This window comes from Ursus maritimus, unplaced genomic scaffold (genome assembly GCF_017311325.1).
Source record: "Ursus maritimus isolate PB19 unplaced genomic scaffold, ASM1731132v1 scaffold_1, whole genome shotgun sequence".
Taxonomy (NCBI): Eukaryota; Metazoa; Chordata; class Mammalia; order Carnivora; family Ursidae; genus Ursus; species Ursus maritimus.
Window position 1 is genome coordinate 67,504,470 of NW_024423343.1, and position 19,306 is coordinate 67,523,775.

The following is a 19,306-nucleotide window of genomic DNA, read 5'->3' on the forward strand; positions in this document are numbered from 1 at the left end:
AGAAAAAAGAATAAAGTTGGAAGGTTCACACTTCCTGATTTCAAAACATATTACAAAGCTAGACTAATCAAACAGAATGGTAAGGCGTAAAGATGTATATAGACCAATAAAACTGAATAGAGAGCCCAGAAATAAGCCCTCACTAATGCAGTCAAAAGATCTTCAGCAGGATGGCAAGACTAAAAATGGGAAAAAGATAGTCTCTTTAAAAATGGTGCTGGGAAAACTGGATATCCAAATACAAAAGAATGAAATTGGACCTTTATTTTACACTGTATACAAAAACCAATTCAAAATGTATAAAGACTTAAAAATAAGACCTGAAACTATAAGATTCCTAGAAGAAAACAGGGCAACAGCTTTATGACTTTGGGTTTAGCAACGATTTCTTGAACATAACACCAAAATCACAGGCAACAAAACCAAAAATAGGCAGTAGAACTGTATCAAACTGAAGAGCTCCTACGTATCAGAGGAAACAATCAACAGAATGAACAGGCAAACTAAGGAATGGGAGAAAATGTCTGCAAACTATATTTGATACAGTGTTAATCTCCAAAATATATAAGGAGTTCCTACTACTCAATAGCAATAAAACAAATAACTTGATTAAAAAATGGGCAGGGGCACTTGGGCAGCTTGGTTGGTTAAGTGTCTGACTCTTGATCTCAGCCCAGGTCTTGATCTCAGTGTGGTGAGCTCAAGCCCCATTTGGAGCCTACTTAAAAAAAAAAAAAAAAAAAAAAAAAAAAAAAGGCAAAGGACTTGAATAGACCTTTTTCCAAAGAAGACCCTACAAATGGTCAACAGCTTTATAAAAAGAATACTCAACATCATTAATCATTAGGGAAATGCAAATCAAAACTACAATGAGGTATCACCTCACACCTGTTAAGATGACCATTATTAACAAAACAAACAAAACATTAGAAAAGAACAAGTGTTGGTGAGGATGTGGAGAAATTGGAACCCTTGTGCCAAGGTTGTTGTTAGGAACGTAAAATGGCATGGCCACTATAGAAAATACTATGCAGGTTCCTCAAAAAATTAAAAATAAAACTACCATTTAATCCAGAAACCCCACTTCTGGGTATTTATCCAAAAGAATTGAGGCCAGGATCATGAAGACATATTTGCATTTCCATGTTCATTGCGGCATTGTTCACAATAGCCAAGAAGTGGAAACAATCTAAATGTCCATCTACAGATGGATAAAGAAAATGTGGTATATACATACAATGAAATATTATTTAGCCATTGAAAAAAGAAGGAAATCCTATCATATGCTACCGGATGGATAAACATTGAGGAAATTACGCTAAGTGAAATAAGCCAGTCAGAGTACAACAAATACCTACCTCATTATTCCACTTATGAAGTATCTAAAGTAGTGAAAAATAGAAACAGAAAGTAGAATTGTGGGTTTTGGGGAGGGAGGGGGAAATGGGGAGTTGTTCAATGGATACAGAGTTTTAATCATGCAATATGGAAAATTTCTAGAGATCTACTGCAACATCTGCTGTACTATATACTTAAAATTTTAATAAGGAGTCCACAGGATAGAATTATTGAATTATTGGAAAGCTTGAAGACATTCAAGCACAGAAGGCAAGAGAAAAAGAAGGCAGTCAGCAATTCCAGAAAAGATAAAGGTTTTACAAGAAAAGCATATTCCAAAGAGAAAGAAACTAAAATATGGAATGATTTTGAGCAGCTCATGAAATGTGAAAGGAGAATTCATTTGACCCTGATGTTAAGAACATTGCTATTTTTTATTCTTCACTATATATCTGGGTTATTTTATTTGTGGTTGTCATAGGACTTACCACATACATCCACCTATTGGGCTCTACTAATTGCTGGCTGATTGCTCTATTGTTTTTGGTAATAACCTGGGGGCATAAATTGTTCTGGTGATCTGATTCAATTAAATTCTAGCTCCTCTGCAGTTGAGGTCATTGAAATTTTGTTGACTCTGGTTTTCTCTGGTACACCAGGTGGCCTATTGTTTAGCTTGTATCTCTCATACAGCTACCTACCGCCTCTTAATTGCTTTCCACCAAAACTTCCATTATTTTTGAGAGTATGTTTAGGCTGTACTTCAAATAAAACCAGTCCCTTTGGAGAGAATTTTGGGGTTCTCCCTGGGCAAAATCTCTAAGGTTTGGCTCCAGAGCTAGGGGTAGGGAAAATGGCATGCTTTTTTTCTGAGCTATTCCCTTGCTTGAGGAGCAAGGAGTTGGGCAGTGTAGGGTCTATGCCTAAGGTATAGACCTCCACCCTACGGGCAGGTTTGGGTGAATGAAGGGAGTCCCAAACTCTTGGATGCACTGACTCAGTATTTAACTTTCATCACACATGCAGGGGGTGGGGGTGGAATAATAAATGCTGGCAATCTACTCTTCCTGAGAAGGTATCATTGTCCTCACCTGGAGGATAGGAGGAGAAGGAGCCCCGTGATCTTGGCTATACTTGGCTAGAATGAAGCTTCTGTCATACTGAGCTGGGATGGGCTTAAGGAAGAAGCAGGTTATGGCTCAAATGCTGCAGACTTGTTGCTCTTACCAAGATTTGGTAGATTTTCTTTAATCAGTGTTTATTTGCTGTATGCTCTTAAGACAACTTCCACAGACTTTCCATTATTGCTTTTTTAAAAAAGATTTATTTATTTATTTATTTGAGAGAGAGAGCACAAGCATGGGCAGGGAAAGGGGCAGAGAGAGAGGGAGAAAGAATCTCAAGCAGACTCCCTGCTGAGAGTGAAGCCTCATGCGGGGCTCAATCCCAGGACCCTGACATCATGACTTGAGTCAAAACCAATAGTTGGTCACCCAGGTGCCCCTCCATTATTGCTTTTTAAAATGGTTTTCACCAGTGTAATTGTTTCACCACAGAGAGGGTGGTTGAGCTCCCTATGCCACCATTCTGGAAGTATCTATTCATAACATTGTTTTTTTAATGGCATAGGAGTCATGATACGAGAGCCAAGTAATTATTGCACTCTACTTAGCTCTAGAATGAACAATATATGGAAACAAGCAAAATGTCCATCGATAGATGAATGGATAAAGGTGTGGTACATATATACAATGGAATATTAGTCATGAAGAAGAATGAGATCTTGCCATTTGCAACAACATGGATGGAGTTAAGGATATAATGCTGTAGAGAACAAAATGGAGTCTCTCTTGACAAGCAGAAGCCTGTGTCAAGCAACGATGCAAGCAGTGAAGGTACTGCAGTTAGGAGATCTCGCTGGGACCAATGTCAGCTGACACCCCAGAACTGATAACAAGCAGAACCAGAGGAGCTCTGCAGAGACCCAAAACTGATGAAATCCCTTTAAAAAGGGAAGGATTTTGGCAGAAAACTGTCAAGACTCTTCAGACCTGACCCCTCTATGTCTGACCACTTAAAAAAGGCAACTGCCATTGAAGGCTCTGCCTGATTGATCTCCAAACAGAACCAAGATCCTTCCCTGCCTGAACCGCTGAAAGCTGACCCGTATCAGACCGAGGCCTTATCTCAACTGCACACCCACAGACTGACTTCGCGTTTGGTTCGTTAGCTTCCTGCACCCCTCTGTTATCTGGCTTGTTGTGTGGCTTCTCTTCTGTCCTGCTCTGTGTGCTGTGTAAGAAGCCAAGTTTAATCACACGGTGAATTGTCCTTGAGTTTGGAATCCTGAACCTTCTTTATAATTGTGATTTAACTTTGCTTTATGATTGGGTAAAGCCGACACTGTGAGAAGACAACTTGTGTGTGTACCTTCAGGGTGTGCTCATGACAAATGCTAAGTCAGAAAGAGAAAGACAAATAGCACATGATTTCAATCATATGTTACAATTTAAGAAATGAAACAAACAAACAGAAAAAAGAGACAAACAAAAAAAAAACAAAACCCAGACTCTTGAATAAAGACAACAAATGTGGTTGCCAGAGGGGAGGTGGGTAGGGGATAGGTGAAATAGATGATGAGGGTTAAGAGTACACTTATCATGAAGAACACTGAGAACTGTAGAATTGTTGAATCATTATATTGTACACCTGAAACTAATATAACACTGTATGTTAATTATACTTCAATTAAAAAGTAAAAATGGAAATACATTCAATCCAGTAATTCCACTAGTGGGTATTTACCCAAAGAAAATGAAAACACTAAATTGAAAAGATACATGCACCTCAGTGTTTCTTGCGGCATTATTTACAATACCCAAGATATGGAAGCAACTTACGTGTCCAAGAAGATATGATACACACACACACACACACACACACACACACACACACACACATACACAATGAAATATTACTCGGGCATAAAAAAAGAATGAGATCTTGCCATTTGCAACAACATGGATGCACACAGAGGGTATTATGCTAAGTGAAATAAGTTAGAGAAAAACAAATACCATATAATGTCAGTTATATGTGGAATCGAAAAAACAAAACAAATGAATAAGCAAACAAGTAAATAAGAAGCAGGAGCAAACCCGTAAATACAGAGAACAAACTGATGGCTGCCAGAGGGGAAAAGGTTGGGAGTTGAGCTAAATAGGTGAAGGGGAGTGGGAGATTCAGGCTTCCAGTTATGGAATGAATAGGTCCTGGCAATAAAAGGCACAGTACAGGGAATATAGTCAATGGTATTATAGTAGCATTGTATGGTGACAGAGGGTAGCTAAACTAGTGGTGAGCATAACACACACAGATGCTGAATCACTATGTTGCACACCTGAATCCAACATAACATTCTATGTCAACTATACATCAATCAATCAATCAATCAATAAAAATACATTTGTGAAATGTACTATAAAGAATTCTAGGCTGCTAAGAAGATAAATAAAAGGAGAATCATACCTTGAATCTGGGTGTTTAAAGAAAACTTTAAGGAAGTGATGTTTGAGCTGAGATCTACTAAAAAATGAACAAAATTAAATAAGAAATGGTATGGGCAGGGTGGTGGGGGTGGTGGACTAGAAAGAGCAAATAGCAGGTGGGAAGACCTGAGTCAAAGAGCAGACAGACATGCATAGAAAGCTTGGTGTGGCTGATGAATAAGGGGAGAGGGGAAAGAGATGGGACCAGGGCTAAGAGATAAGTAAGGCCCAGATGGTGTAGACTGAGCACTGAGGGCCCTTGTAAGTATTATGAATGTTAAAATGAGAACATTGGGAAGCTTTTGGAGGTTTTTGAAAGATTTCTTATTCCATTATTGCTGTGGTTTTTGTAATTAACGTTGGTTATGCAGTCCTCATAGAAAGTCCATATCATTAGTTGAAAAGATCAGATCTAGGCATATCTAGAATCACTGTAGCTCAAGCTCCCACAAAATGGCATTAAATGAAAGTACTTAGATCACTGAGAGGTCTTGCAAGAAGAGTCCATGGACATAGTAGAGAACTGTGATAGGAAAATCACTGCATTTAGCACCCACCAAAGGGACGTGTGGGGGGCAGATCAGGTGATTCCTGAAGTCCTGGAGCCACCGCAGATATCTATGTTACCATGCATACAAGAGCTGCATGTTACTACAGGATGTCATTTCTTATTCCCAGGAACGAATTTTAACATGAATGACCTTTCCATACTTCATGAAGATACTCAGACACCGGTCTAGGGACTAAAAATTAATAGTAGAGCTTTCGGTAGCATGTCTATAGTCTGAAATAAGATCACTACTTATTTTTTTAAAGTAGAACCTAAAGTACTGGAGGGGAGGTGGGCGGGGGATGGGTTAAATGGGTGACAGGCATTGAGGAGGGCGCTTGTGTGACAAGTGCTGGGTGTTGTAGGGAAGTGACGAATCACTAAATTCGATACCTGAAAGTAATATTACACTGTATGTTAACTAACTAGAATTTAAATAAAAGCCTGGAGAGAAAAAAAGTCGAACCTAAAGTATTCACATTGATCTTGGATCCTCCAAATGAAGGTTTAGAGATTGTACCTTTGGGAGCCTCCAAAATATCCAATTGTGTCTACAATGGCTTGTTCAGAATCTCTGGTTCCAATTTCACAGTTGTGCCAGGATTAGATGAAAAAACAATAGTGAAAAAGCAAGGATTATAGGCCTTCAAATATCTTGCTACTGTTCTGCTCATACATATATGAACCTGCCAAACTCCACGTATAAATCAGTTTAGTAGTAAGGGGGAGGGTGTTCCCGTGATGGGAAATGCCCCAAGTTGAACATTCTGTTACTCTGCATCAGAAAAAAAAAGCCCAACACCATAGGAGTTTGATGGGAAAATATTTTCATACTCTGAACGTTTGTTAAAAGTAAATTTATTGATGATAAAAGGAAAACTATAATGCGAAATAGGAAAAATATGCCAAATTTCTTGTACGAGTAACAAAATAAGAGAGAATTAGCATTATGGTAGATGTATCCATTAAAAGGGAAAATATATATGTGTATGTATGCACACACACATACACAGAATTTCATTTGAAAGGAAGAATTTTATTTAAAAGGAAGTTGGGAACAAAAACATTTACTAGCGCTTTGATCCCATTTAAATTACTAACAAAGGGCACATCAATGGAGATTTGAGGTTATTAATTTGCATATTTTAGTGAAATCACTAAACAAGCCAGCTCTTCTGTTATCTTACCACATCTAAGTAACAAAAACAAATCACTAGTTCTGACTCATTTGAGTAACAGACAAGTAAACTTAAGACATAACTGATTCTAAAATAAATCCTTCAAAGTTGTAACTCATGGCTTTACTTTGATTTACACTGGGAAAATTAATCATTATTTCAAAAGAAAAAGTAGTCACTGCTTAACAATTAAAGTACCAACACGTTAAAAAAAAAAAAGGGCAAATTGTGATGATGCCTTCATCTTGCCAGGGGACTCATGGAATAACTTGGTTCTTGGGAACCAGTACCATGGTGTCCAGCTGTAAGACTGGCTTGTCCATCCTTAACAGCAACCTGGCCAAATTTGGGTACTGAGAGCCTCCAGATATTGACCTCCAGGCCAATTATCTGCACCTAGATGTAAAAGATGGGCATTTTCTTCACATCGCCTTTGGTCACCCTGTGGTAGAGTTTCTAAAAGGAGCTAGGCCAGGATCCTTTCCTCGGCATGTAGAGGATAATGCCCAGACTGGAACATTGGCATGAAGCCAATGGTTGCACTAGGAGCCAATCAACCTACCTCTCATGTTGAGGATACTAAGAACCCTGGGGCTTTGATTAAAGAGACTTGGGAGAATGAGATGAAGGTTAGACTTACCATCAACCTGGGAACTACAGTGGGATATTTAGCACCATGGGCTAATCAGATAGATACAATCTCTGTTATGCCCATGGAACCTAAATTTGGAAGGCAGAAATGTATGGGAGATACGATGTCAAGGGTTCATCAGTGGAGGACCCAGTGTCCATCTTTAGACATAGAGATCAGTGTTGAAGTGGGTACTACATGATCCATGACCATGCAGACACAGATGCTAACATGACAGTGTCTGGCAGTGTTATTATGAGGAGTGAACATCCCAGGTCTGTGATCGACCTGCTAAGATATATTGGCTCAGAAGTTGCTCAGAAACATTCTCTTCAACAGCAAATTCTCAAGGAGCCCAATGTTTCTGCTCATGAAATTTCCCTCTTACTGGAAAACAGGAATGGTGACCACCAAATCATATTGCATGAGGCAGTGTTGCTTTCCTGAGCAACTATTTATTCCAATGCCTAAGATCTATTGTGCAAAATGCTCTAGGGGGTGAGAAAATAGTGTTTATACCTACCTTTTTAAAGATGGACTTTAAAGATTAGTGTGATAAAATACAGTTTTTACTGGGAGATTTGAGTTTTAAAAAGAATAAAAAAGAGCTATATTAAGATTATAAACAGAAATGCAATGGATCTCTCCATACTGCATAAAGAAGCCATATTAGCTATTATGAAAAAATAATTTTCTGCATTTCTGAAAGAATTTTCTGTTGTTTACCACCTGTTTTCCAAAAATGAAGGAAGTCCTTATGTTTTTCCTATTTCATGTCACTTGTGATTTGTGGATAGGATTGACAATATGAGTAGAATGGAACTTATGAAAAACTAAGCTTGAATCTGGCTGGATAGTATACCATAGTCTTCTTGCATATAAAACATCTATTTTTCCCTTTTTACTCAATACTTAACACATAAAATGTATGAAGCCCACGGGTTTTCAGGTGGTCTATTCTAAATCATAAGCATTGGTTTTATCAGGGTGATTTGTCAGCTTTGTTGAAAGGACAGATTTTTCAGTATTTTTTCTTCCCTTTTTCTTAATGCCACCTACCATTCTTAAGGACATTAAATAATGTTGTTGCCTGAGTTCTGAATAGAAAGAAAATTAAAGCCTCCATTTGGAAATATTGAGCTGAATCTTGACTCATCCCTTTCAACCTATTTGACTTCAGAAAATCACACAACCTCTGTGAGTTTCTATTAACTCATTATGCATCAAATGTAATTATAACAATTGTGCGGGGTTGTGTTGAGGCTTGGAAGAGGTATCATAATATATATATATGTCAAGTTTCCAGTACTAGTCCTAGAATTTAGTACTCAATACAAAGTAGCTATCATTATATAAGCTTGCTAGGTGGGTTATAAAGTACTTTGGTGTAATATTAAACCTACAAATCACACCTAGGACTACTAGGACAGGTATCTTTGTCCTCTTTAGAAATGAGAAACTATGCTTCAGCGGCAGGCTGGTACCAAGAAAGGGATCTAATAGGTCACAGATTTCCGGTCTATACTTGTATCTTTTACAAATGGAGCCCTTGGGGGAGGTAGGGTGGACAAAGGAAGCTTCTTTTACTTACCATTGTCTTATTTCCAGCCTAACTTTATTCTGTAGCAGACCCAGATGGCTGAGAATATTCTGGAACTATGGCTACTGGCCCTAAGGATATCTACTTTATTATTCCAAGAAAGACCAGGTAGGTTAGGCAATGACAAGGTACGGCAGTAATCCACAAACTAAAATACTTATAACTATGCTCAAAGTTATACTTAGAAAACCAAATATGGACCAACAACTTTATTCTTCTAAAAATTCTTGTTATGTAAGTATGGTAAGAAATTTTGTAAAAAGGACAGGTATCTGCGGTCTTTTTCTCTGTATAAAATATTAGAATTTGAAAAAAAAAAAAGTAAAATCCCTAGCTTTAGACTGGCATATATTCCCTAAAGACTCCTTCTTAGAATCATAAAGAAGTATTTAAACTGCTACAGAGATTAATTATATTTGCCTAGGTTATATGTATGCTATGATTCAGGTTTCATCCGAACATACAGAAGAACTGCCTCAAATCCTTACCGAGCCTTATCACAAATTTCAAAGAATAACATAAATGACTATTGCATAGTAGTGCTGTCAAAAAGAAAACAATTACTATTCATGGGGAGCAATAGTCTCTTTCTTGTTAGAGCAGATTAGTAATACATGGTCTGAATCTGTTATATCATGTGGCTAACATTCTACTTTTTAGGTAGCTAACAATTAGAATTCTCTAAGTTGGCCATTTTGCTAATTTACCTCAGGAGAACAAAAAGGGCCCCACACCCTAGTTTGATAGGAAATGATCTGAATATTCTGAAAATTTGGTGAAAGTAAATTTGTATATGGCAAAAGGAAACTAAAATGTAAACTAAAGAATACATGGTAAGTTTCTTGCTGAAGTAAGGTAACAAGGGAGAAAGGTAACACTACAACAGGTGAACGAATGTATCTATGTATAAAAGTGTGTGTATATACATACACGTGTGTACTTTCTTTAGCTACTGTATACTATGCATGTAGTTATGATATACATACAGCTACCACTGCATGACAGGAGGCATTTTGTTTCGTAGTTTCAGTTTGATTTCTACACTCTATAGATGGAGGAAACTGAGGGGTAACTTATTCAACGCCATACTGATTAGCTTTGAATCCAGGTCTGCTTGACCCTGAAACCTCTGCTCTTTTAGCTACAAAATGCTTCCTCCAGTTATAACTTTGTGCCATTTCCATCAGCACAGCCAGAAGAGTGAGAAGACTCCAGAAAAAATCAAATAATCTACATTACACTGTATAATCATCTCCTTTTCCCCTTTTCAGACACTCCTCCTTTAAGATATCCCCTTTCCCCCAAACACCCTGCAGCTCTGCCCTCATATCCTGATAGCTCTACTACCACCACCTCCTTTGGCCCAACTGTCCAGAGTCCTATTTCTCATGGCCTCATCTAAACGTGGCCATGGACTGATATCACATCTCCATTCACTTTGCTTGCTATGTGCACCATTCCCTCAGCGTCAAGGTCTCTGTTTTCCAAAGTGATTGTATTGTGTTAGTGAAGACAATGGCAAAATGTGTTACTCCATTCTTGGGAGGATATTTAAATTTAAACAGTGAAATAACTACATACTTAGAAAGTACTAAAATTTGTTCTGAAAGTCCTAAGCAATTTGGTATAAAAATAACAAGCTCATAGGAGAGACTTGTTTTTGCAATCAGGTCTCTGAGTGGACCTTAGCCACGTATGCCTCCTTGTCAGGCCTATCTCTAGTTAATAATATTGCTCATCCACAGATCAATTCCAAAAAGGAAAAATATATTTATCAACCTAAAAGACTTATGTTACACATCATAGATATCACCTATCGCCTATCAAATCATTGTTCTTTCCTGAGTCTGTGCCTCCGATGTTTGAAATCTCAGCAGTTAGTTCTCAGAGGCTGTATACTTGTGCAGGAAGTTTAATAAAGTATCTGTACCAACCCTCGGTAGCTCAGAGAAGGCTCTGGATATTTAGGTTTTATGTTCTTAACTGTCAAAAGCAGATATTCTAAATAAATCAATCAAGATAGAATGAGAAAAACCCGACTTTTTTGTTCTTCACCTGTACTGGTGAACTTAGTCCAAATAACTCTAATCCAAAACTACCAAAGGAAAGAAAGAAGAAAGAAAAGAAAACTAGAGACAGCAATGTGAAGAGATGGAATATGAGTTTGGAATAAGCTCCATTGTTAATTTTGTCCAAAATAATTTTTAGTAACTCTGGTCATAAGATGGAAGTATTAATGAAAAATAAATTCTTTAGGTGCATAAGATAGCCTGGTGCCTAGGACACTAGACTTCAGGCTCTCCAGCCAGAATTCCTGTACCATTCACATCCAAGCACTTTGCTGAGCAACCTTGGACAAGTTACTTAACCTCTTTAGATTTCAGTTTTCTTAAAGTGAGGATAATGAGAGCAATCAACCACATGAGGGTATTATGAGGGTAAAATGAGTTAATATAGATAAAAGCACCTATAACAGGGTCTGGCATAAGTAAATACTAATTAGATATTAGGTATCATCACTGTTGTTATTGTTACACGATTATCGCTACCACCAGCAGACTGGGAAGTTCAACAATCCAAAGGCAAAAAAATGGGCAGTATCTGCACTTGTTTACAGTTTTAAAAACACCAGTAAAAAATGCCAATAATTTTGACTTGTGGTGTTGGCTTGTTTGGCTTGAAATACACTTCACCAGACACATGCTCTACTTACTTTGCCCAAAGAAAAGCATGTGCTCTATGCCATCTTATTTATATAAATGGCTACAGAGTGATTAGATAAACATTACAATTAAATGCCCTCATCCAGAAGTCTTTGCTTTTGTTTCAAGGCTAATGGGGGTGATCAGTCTTCCTTACATGAGAAGAGCCTGTGGCTGTCTTCTGGAAAACATAACTTGGTAGAACTCCCTTCAGCATTATTACTAATTTTAGTTTCTGGGTTGCAGATGCTCTCCTTTTGTCTTTGTAGTTATTATTAGTACCTTTCTGTGTGTACTGAACAATAATGGTTTATGATTCATTTTTTTGAAGTCTCTTTATTGACTAAATTAGCCCCCAGAGTGCTGTATAGCAAGTTAGGTTTTGATATAAGGCATAAAATCAGAGCTATGATCTATCTGTAGAAGTCAAACACATTTTTATGCCTATTCTTTCTTTTTCCAAAAGTATTTTGAGTTACCAAAATAATAAAATCATACTACAGAATATTTACAGAATAAAAAATTAAAAAGAAATCTCATAGTATTTCTACCAGTTACTATAATATTTTTGGCATATTTCTGTTAGTAGTTCTTACGTATATTTTCAACATATACATAAGCATACAGTGTCTTTAATCTTTTCTTTCTTAAGGTGGGGGGATGAGAAGAGGGAGAGGGAGAGAGAGAATTCCAAGCAGACTCCATGCCCAGCACAGAGCCTAACACAGGGCTTGATTTCACCACCCGGAGATCATGACCTGAGCCGAAATCAAGAGTCAGATGCTTAACTGAACCACCCAGGTGCTCCTTTAATCTTTTCTATATAGTATCATAATGAAAGCATTTTCCATGTGGCTACATTATTCTTCATAACTATAATTGTTAATGCATGAGACATGGTTTACTTACTCATTCTTTATTATTAAACATTTAATTTTGTAATAGATGACTATTTAAATAACACAGTGGTAAATCTTTTATGAATATATTTATTTCCATATTTTGGAATTTATTCTTAGAAGAGATTGTCTAAGTATTTATACTTATCTCTCTAGGAAATTATCTAAACTTATAGCTATATCATGAAGAAAAGAAATTTTCAAAAATATGCAAAATAACTCTATAAAACACTATCACTGCTAGCTGATACTGAAAACATAAATACTCCATTAAATTCTTAAATTTGTTCTCATCTGAATTTCATTTCCATTCAAACAGCCATATCCTCTCCTCGGCCTCTAGATACATAACTTTGGAAGCATTTCTCACTCTCATGCAGGATGGCATATTCTGCAGCTTTATATGTTAGCACTTACATCAACTATAACTAAGCACTTCTTTGAGTAATGTTTAATGTCTAACTTTTTCAATAGATAATATGCTATGTAAGAGCAGAGACCCCACCTATTCTGTCACTTTTACACCCAAATGTCTAGCACACAGCAAGCAATGTTATTTATTCTTTCATTGATATATAATGGTTTAAAATTATTTGTGCAGAATACTTTGCTAACTGTTATGGGGAAATACATAGAAATATACGACAGTCCTTGCCTTTAAGGAGTTGAAATAATAATAATAATAATAATAATAATAATAATCCTTTACTATTATTTTTATTTTAATATGTTGTAGGAGAAAGTTCATGGGCTTTAAAACCAGATGGATTTGAGTTCCATTCTCATTTATCATTCGTTGGCCATATGATATTGGACAAACTAGTTAACTTGTTGGAGCCTCATATTGATCATCTGTAAAGCAGGTTAATACTTGTTCCACAGGTTATTGTGAGGTTTAAATAAAGTCATATATGCAAAATTTTGTTATAGTTCATATAAATTAGAAAGTACTCCATAACTTTTTGTTAAATGAATGAATAATGCCTTGTCAATTTTGGGTTTTCTTCCTTTTCCCCCCTGGTTTATTCACTTTCTTCCCCTTATCATTGTCTGAGTCAATAGTAAAGACTTAAACATTTCACACCTAGGCTATTGATCCTTGCTCTACTTCCTATGATCACCTTCTAATCTATTACCACATAATTCTTCTCAGAGCTTTGTCATTATCCCCAATTTTTTACCAGATAAACCTTACTACAATTTTTAAGGATCCTTGCCAATTGGTCCCAGGAGTCCATTCTGTCTACCTCAGTGTCCTCGACTCTAACTATGACCTGCTCAGGTAGAACATACAGAATACAATAAAGAGAGAGAAAAACATAGATATGCTGTATATAATAAACTCAAGTCACAGGTACAGCAGAGATAGCATGACAATTTAGGGTTACTTCTTCTATGAATATTTCCCAACTCCCCAGGTAGTTTCTTACTTTTTTCTCCAGGCCATTATGCATATATCTAGTATAAATACTATGCTGCAATTATTTGAGTAGGCATTGCCTCTAGCTCCCTCCTCATTTATTGATTCAACAAATACTCAGTGTGCAACACATTATACGAAGGGCATCTGTAGGCTCTTCTTGATAATCACTGAGCTCCTTGAGAGTGGAAACCATATCATACTCATTTTCATACTATCAATGCAAACAATACAGAGAACAACGGATACCGAAGGAATGAGTCAGTGAGTGAGTAAGAAAATGAACAAAATGGCAAATCTACTTATTATACCTTAAACATTTTGCTCTATTCTACCCTCGAATTTTGTAGGTTGCTATTTTCCTGAAATGGGAAGTAAATTTGGTTACAGGGAACTGATTTGATGAGCAACACCTGGTCCTAATTAGCTCATCTTATGACTTGCCATAGGATGAATTTCCCATCATAAGACTTATTCTTAGAAAGAAATTATAAAATAATGCATGCACACAATGCCAGTTGAACATTTTGAAATACACAAAGAAAAGAAGGCCTTTTTTCTCATAATCCTATCTTCTGTGCCCCCCTTCCCAAAATATAGGTTTGGCAGGTATACTTCCAGATCTCTTATTTCCTATGTATTTCAAATATATTTCTTATGCATTTTTGAGTTAAGACATTGTCTCCAGAGGCTGCTCTCAGGGGCTTTCCTAAGGCCACAAAATAGGATATTGGTGCAGATTCCTACCCCAATCTTTTAAACCAGGTTATTACCAAGCTTCTTAAAAGTAACAAACTGAGGGCTTCAGAGGGGAGGGGGGTGGAGGAATGGGACAGGCTGGTGATGGGCATTAAGGAGGGCACGTATTGCATGGTGCACTGGGTGTTATATGCAAGTAGTGAATCATGGAACTTTACATCAAAAACTAGGGATGTACTGTATGGTGACTAACATAATATAATAAAAAATTACTATTAAAAAGCAAAAAAAAATAAAAAATAAAAAATAAATTAAAAAAAAGATTAGCATCCAAAATATAAAGAACTTATAAAATTCAACTACTGATAAACAAATAATCCAATTAATAATGGGCAGAAGAGATGAACAGACATTTCTCCAAAGAAGACATACCGATGGCCAACACACATGAAAAAATGTTCAACATCACCTATCATCAGGAAGACGAAAATTGAAACTGCAATGAGATATCATGTCACACCAGTCAGAATGGCTAAAATTAACAACAGAAGAAACAACAGTTGTTGTTAAATATGGGAAGAAAGAGGAACCCTCTTGCAATGTTGGTGGGAATGCAAATTGTTGCATCTACTCTGGGAAATGGTATGGGAAGGGGGATATGTTAAATAGTTGATGGGGATTAAGGAGAGAATTTGTGAGTGCACTGGGTGATGTGTGGAATTATCAAATCACTATATTTTACACCTGAAACTAATAAAATACTGTATATTAATTTAAAAAAATAACAAGGTGACGTAAGGGTTTCAATGCGATGCAGCAAAACTCACCTCCAGTCAAGATTTTTCTCCCTCCTTGTAAAATGCCTATTTATGGGTAATCAAGGTAAGTACTTTTATGTTTCAATAAGTTCTAAAATAAGAATCCATTTTACCTCTACTATTATTCAAATATTTATTTATTTATTTTTAAAGATTTTATTTATTTATTTGACAGAGACAGAGACAGCCAGCGAGAGAGGGAACACAAGCAGGGGGAGTGGGAGAGGAAGAAGCAGGCTCATAGCAGAGGAGCCTGATGTGGGGCTCGATCCCAGAATGCCGGGTTCACGCCCTGAGCCGAAGGCAGATGCTTAACCGCTGTGCCACCCAGGCGCCCCTCAAATATTTATGTTTTTATCCCTCTTTTTATATTTTTTATTTCCTATTAGAAATTAAAAATTGCTTGAAGATAATATAAAAGACCAATAAATACAATACAATAAAAATGTATCCAAACTCTTCTACATTCTAAATATTAATCATAAAAATTACTTTGGCAAACCAGTGGCTTATAATGTAGTACAGTGTCAAAAGCGTTCAACTAGATGTTAGATGTCTTAGGTTTTATTTTTATTTTATAAAGATTTTATTTATTTATTTATTTATTTATTTATTTATTTATTTGAGAGAGAGCTAGAGAGAGAGAGAGCCAGAGTCAGAGAGGGGAAGTGGGGTGGGAGGGAAGAGGGAGAGAGAGAAACAGACTCCCTACTGAGCAGGGAGCCCAATGTGAGGTTCTGATCGATTCCAGGACCCTGGGATCACGACCTGAGCCAAAGGCAAATGCTTAACTGACTGAGCCACCCAGGGGCCCCACATGTCTTAGGTTTTAGCCCTAGTTCTTCCACTTGGGTAAGTCATAAACCCTCTGAGCCTCTGGGGTTTTTTGTGTTTTGCATGTTTCAAGGTTTTTTTTAGCCCTAAACAGAGGTAATATTCATTCAACACTTAATTCATTTATGCAACAAATATTCATTGAATACCTATTTTGTGCCAGGAACTGATTCAGACACTGGAAAAGCAGTGACCAAAACAGACTAAATTCCCTCCCTTTATGAACTGTTCACTCTAGAAGGGGAACAGATAACAAATTTAATTGATTAGTAAAGGTTCCACTACACATAAGCACCAAACTACATGCTGGGGAGGATGCAGATCAATGGAAACTCTCATACATTGGTGGTAAGGATGCAAAATGGTACAACCACATTGGCAGTTTCTTATAAAGTTAAAATAGACACTTTTTAACCCAGCAATCATGTTTCTAGGTATTAGACAATTTGTGATAGATTTCTACAGTGGAATATTACCCAATAATAAAAAGTAATAAACTGATGCATGCAACAATATGAGTAAATCTCAACAGCATAGTAATAAGTGGAAAAAAAGCAGACACAAAAGCTTCCATACTCTATAATTCTATTTATGTGAAATTCTAAAAAAGGCAAAACTTCTGAGACAAAAATCATATTAATAATTGTCAGGGGTTGTGGGTTGGGGTGAGAGATTGACTTCGAAGGGGCATAAGGAAACATCTTGGGAAATGCTCCATAATATTTCAATTATGCTGTTATTCATTTGTCAAGACTCACTTAAGGATATGCTTAAAAAGGTATATTTTATTGTGTGTAAAAATGATGCCTTGGTAAATCTTACTTTTAAAAAATATAAGTAAATTATATACTATTTTGGAAGGGGAGAGAGAAGGGAGTTGAAATTTTAGATAGAAAGTCCTCAAGCAGCTAATTTTGAAGGAAGTAAAGGAACAAGCCACATAGATATCTGGAGAAGGGCATTCAGGCAAAAAGAATAGCAAATGTGAAAACTTAAAGGCAGAAACATGCCAAGTGTGTTTACGGAAGGGCAAGCAGATCAGTGTGGCTGGAACAGAGGGGTGAGGAAGTAGGAGATAAGAGAGGAGAGCAGACCATATGATATCTTGAAGATAATAGGAAGCTATCAGTGGCCTTTGAGAAGCAGAGTGACATGATGTGACTTGAGTTTTAAGAGAACAGTTCCAGCCGCTTCATAGAGAAGAGTCTATGAAAGAGGTGTAAAATCAGGAACACCAGTTGGAAGACCAACTAATAATTTAGACAGGGATTATGGAGGTAGAAGTGGTAGTTAAAAAGGGTTCATATTCTGTATAAAGCCATTTGATTTGCTGAGAAACCTAGGTGTGTGAGAAAGAGAATCAAGAATAAACCCAGGTGGTTTTTTTTTTTTAAGTCTAAACAGCTAAGAGGATGGAATTGCCAAATAGGGGGAGAGACCTGACAGAATTTGCTCTTAAAACTGCAAACACAAATAGGCCTAGCCTGCAAGCATCTTCCCCGTACATTAGTCTGCTAGGGCTGCCAAAATACCACGGCCTGGGTGGCTTGAGTATCAGAAAGTTACTCTCTCAAAGTTCTGGAGGCTGGAAGCCCACAATCAAAGTGCCAGCACAATTAGTTTCCTCTGAGGTTTCTCTCTTTGACTTGCAGATGGTTGCCCTCTTGCTGTGTCTTCAGATGATCTTTTCACCATGTATGTGCCTCCCAGTGTCTCTGTGTGTCCAAATGTTCTCTTCTTATAAGCACATCAGTCAGTTTTCATTAGGACCCACCCTGAATCACCTTTCTAAAAGCCCTGTCTTCAAATGTAGCCGCATTTGGAGCTCCGGGGGTTAGGGCTTCTACATACAAACTTTGGGGGAACACAATTCATCCCATAACACCCAGCGATATGATTTCAGAGTGAGGAGAACCATCTCTTTCATCCTCTAAAAATTTGATTTCATAATTTAAAAAATTCTACTGTGGATGCTTCATTCTCTCAGATACCAATTTTTTTTAAAAAATGGAAGAAATAAAATCAGACTCCTACAAATTATCTTTAGAGCAAGTTCTAATAGACCAAGAAGACACCAGGTACCTACGTATTGAAGAGATGAGCAGCACGGTGGAGTGAGTGGAAGTAGCACAACTGGCCTGGACACAAGTTCACAGAGACGAGCAATGAAAGTTAACTTACACGACATATTTCATTACCCTTCACATAATATTTAAACAGTCTTGGAGAGAGATTGTTTATAAAAATAGCTTTTTGGGTGGTATATAGAAACTGAGAACTATAACCATAGAATGTTTTTACAAAGTAAATGTCTCCCTTTCCAGAGTTGATATTTTCCTGTTTGTTAAAAAAAATAAATGTAAAGTATATAAGCAGAACACCTTATATTATCAAGAATTTCACGTATAAAAAAATATACTGAGCTAACTGAATTTGGTTGGTTTTATAAAATATCTAGTAGGAATAGTATTCAGAGCAATTAACATATTAATTTCAATAGTTAAAGGGAAGTGTTTCTTCCTCCAAAACAAGTTATTAGCAATGTCTCTAAGCATTTATTCAGTGTGACTAATACTATAAAGTATGTAGTAGTGACACTTCAAATATCCAGCAAAGTGGAGATGAATGAATAAATAATGTAGCAACGTTTTACACGAACAAGAATAATTTCCTCAAAATTTCCCAATAGGAATGGCAGATACCTCGAGTAAAATTATCAAATCATATACAAAGTGCCAACACTGGCATTATAGTCATCTCCCGAAGCATTCATGGCAATGTGCCCAGCAGGTGAAATATTCCATAAGCAGGATTCTGGTCCTATTTTAGCCTGTCATCAGGTACCAAAAATGGCTGGACACTGAATCAGTTAGGAATCAAGCCCCAAGTGCCATCTCTAGGAGATGAGGCTCATGATTCACTTGCTAGATTCCAATATAATATATCTTAATTACCTTTCATTTTTTAAATAGACTTTATTTTTTAGAGTAGTTTTAGGCTCACAAGGATATTAAGCAGGAGATACAGAGATTTTCCCATATACCCCCCGCCTGGACGCATATATCACTTCCCCCACTATCAACATTCTC

General features: G+C 36.9%; 1 protein-coding gene and 1 pseudogene across 3 annotated transcripts in view; one reads left to right on the plus strand and one right to left on the minus strand.

Annotated features, from left to right (window-relative positions):
- SLC4A10 (solute carrier family 4 member 10) overlaps positions 1-19,306 on the minus strand; it is a 214,739-nt gene that overhangs the window by 49,773 nt on the left and 145,660 nt on the right. The gene's annotated exons all lie outside the window — the stretch shown is intronic.
- On the plus strand, positions 6,906-7,692 carry LOC121104006 (annotated as a pseudogene).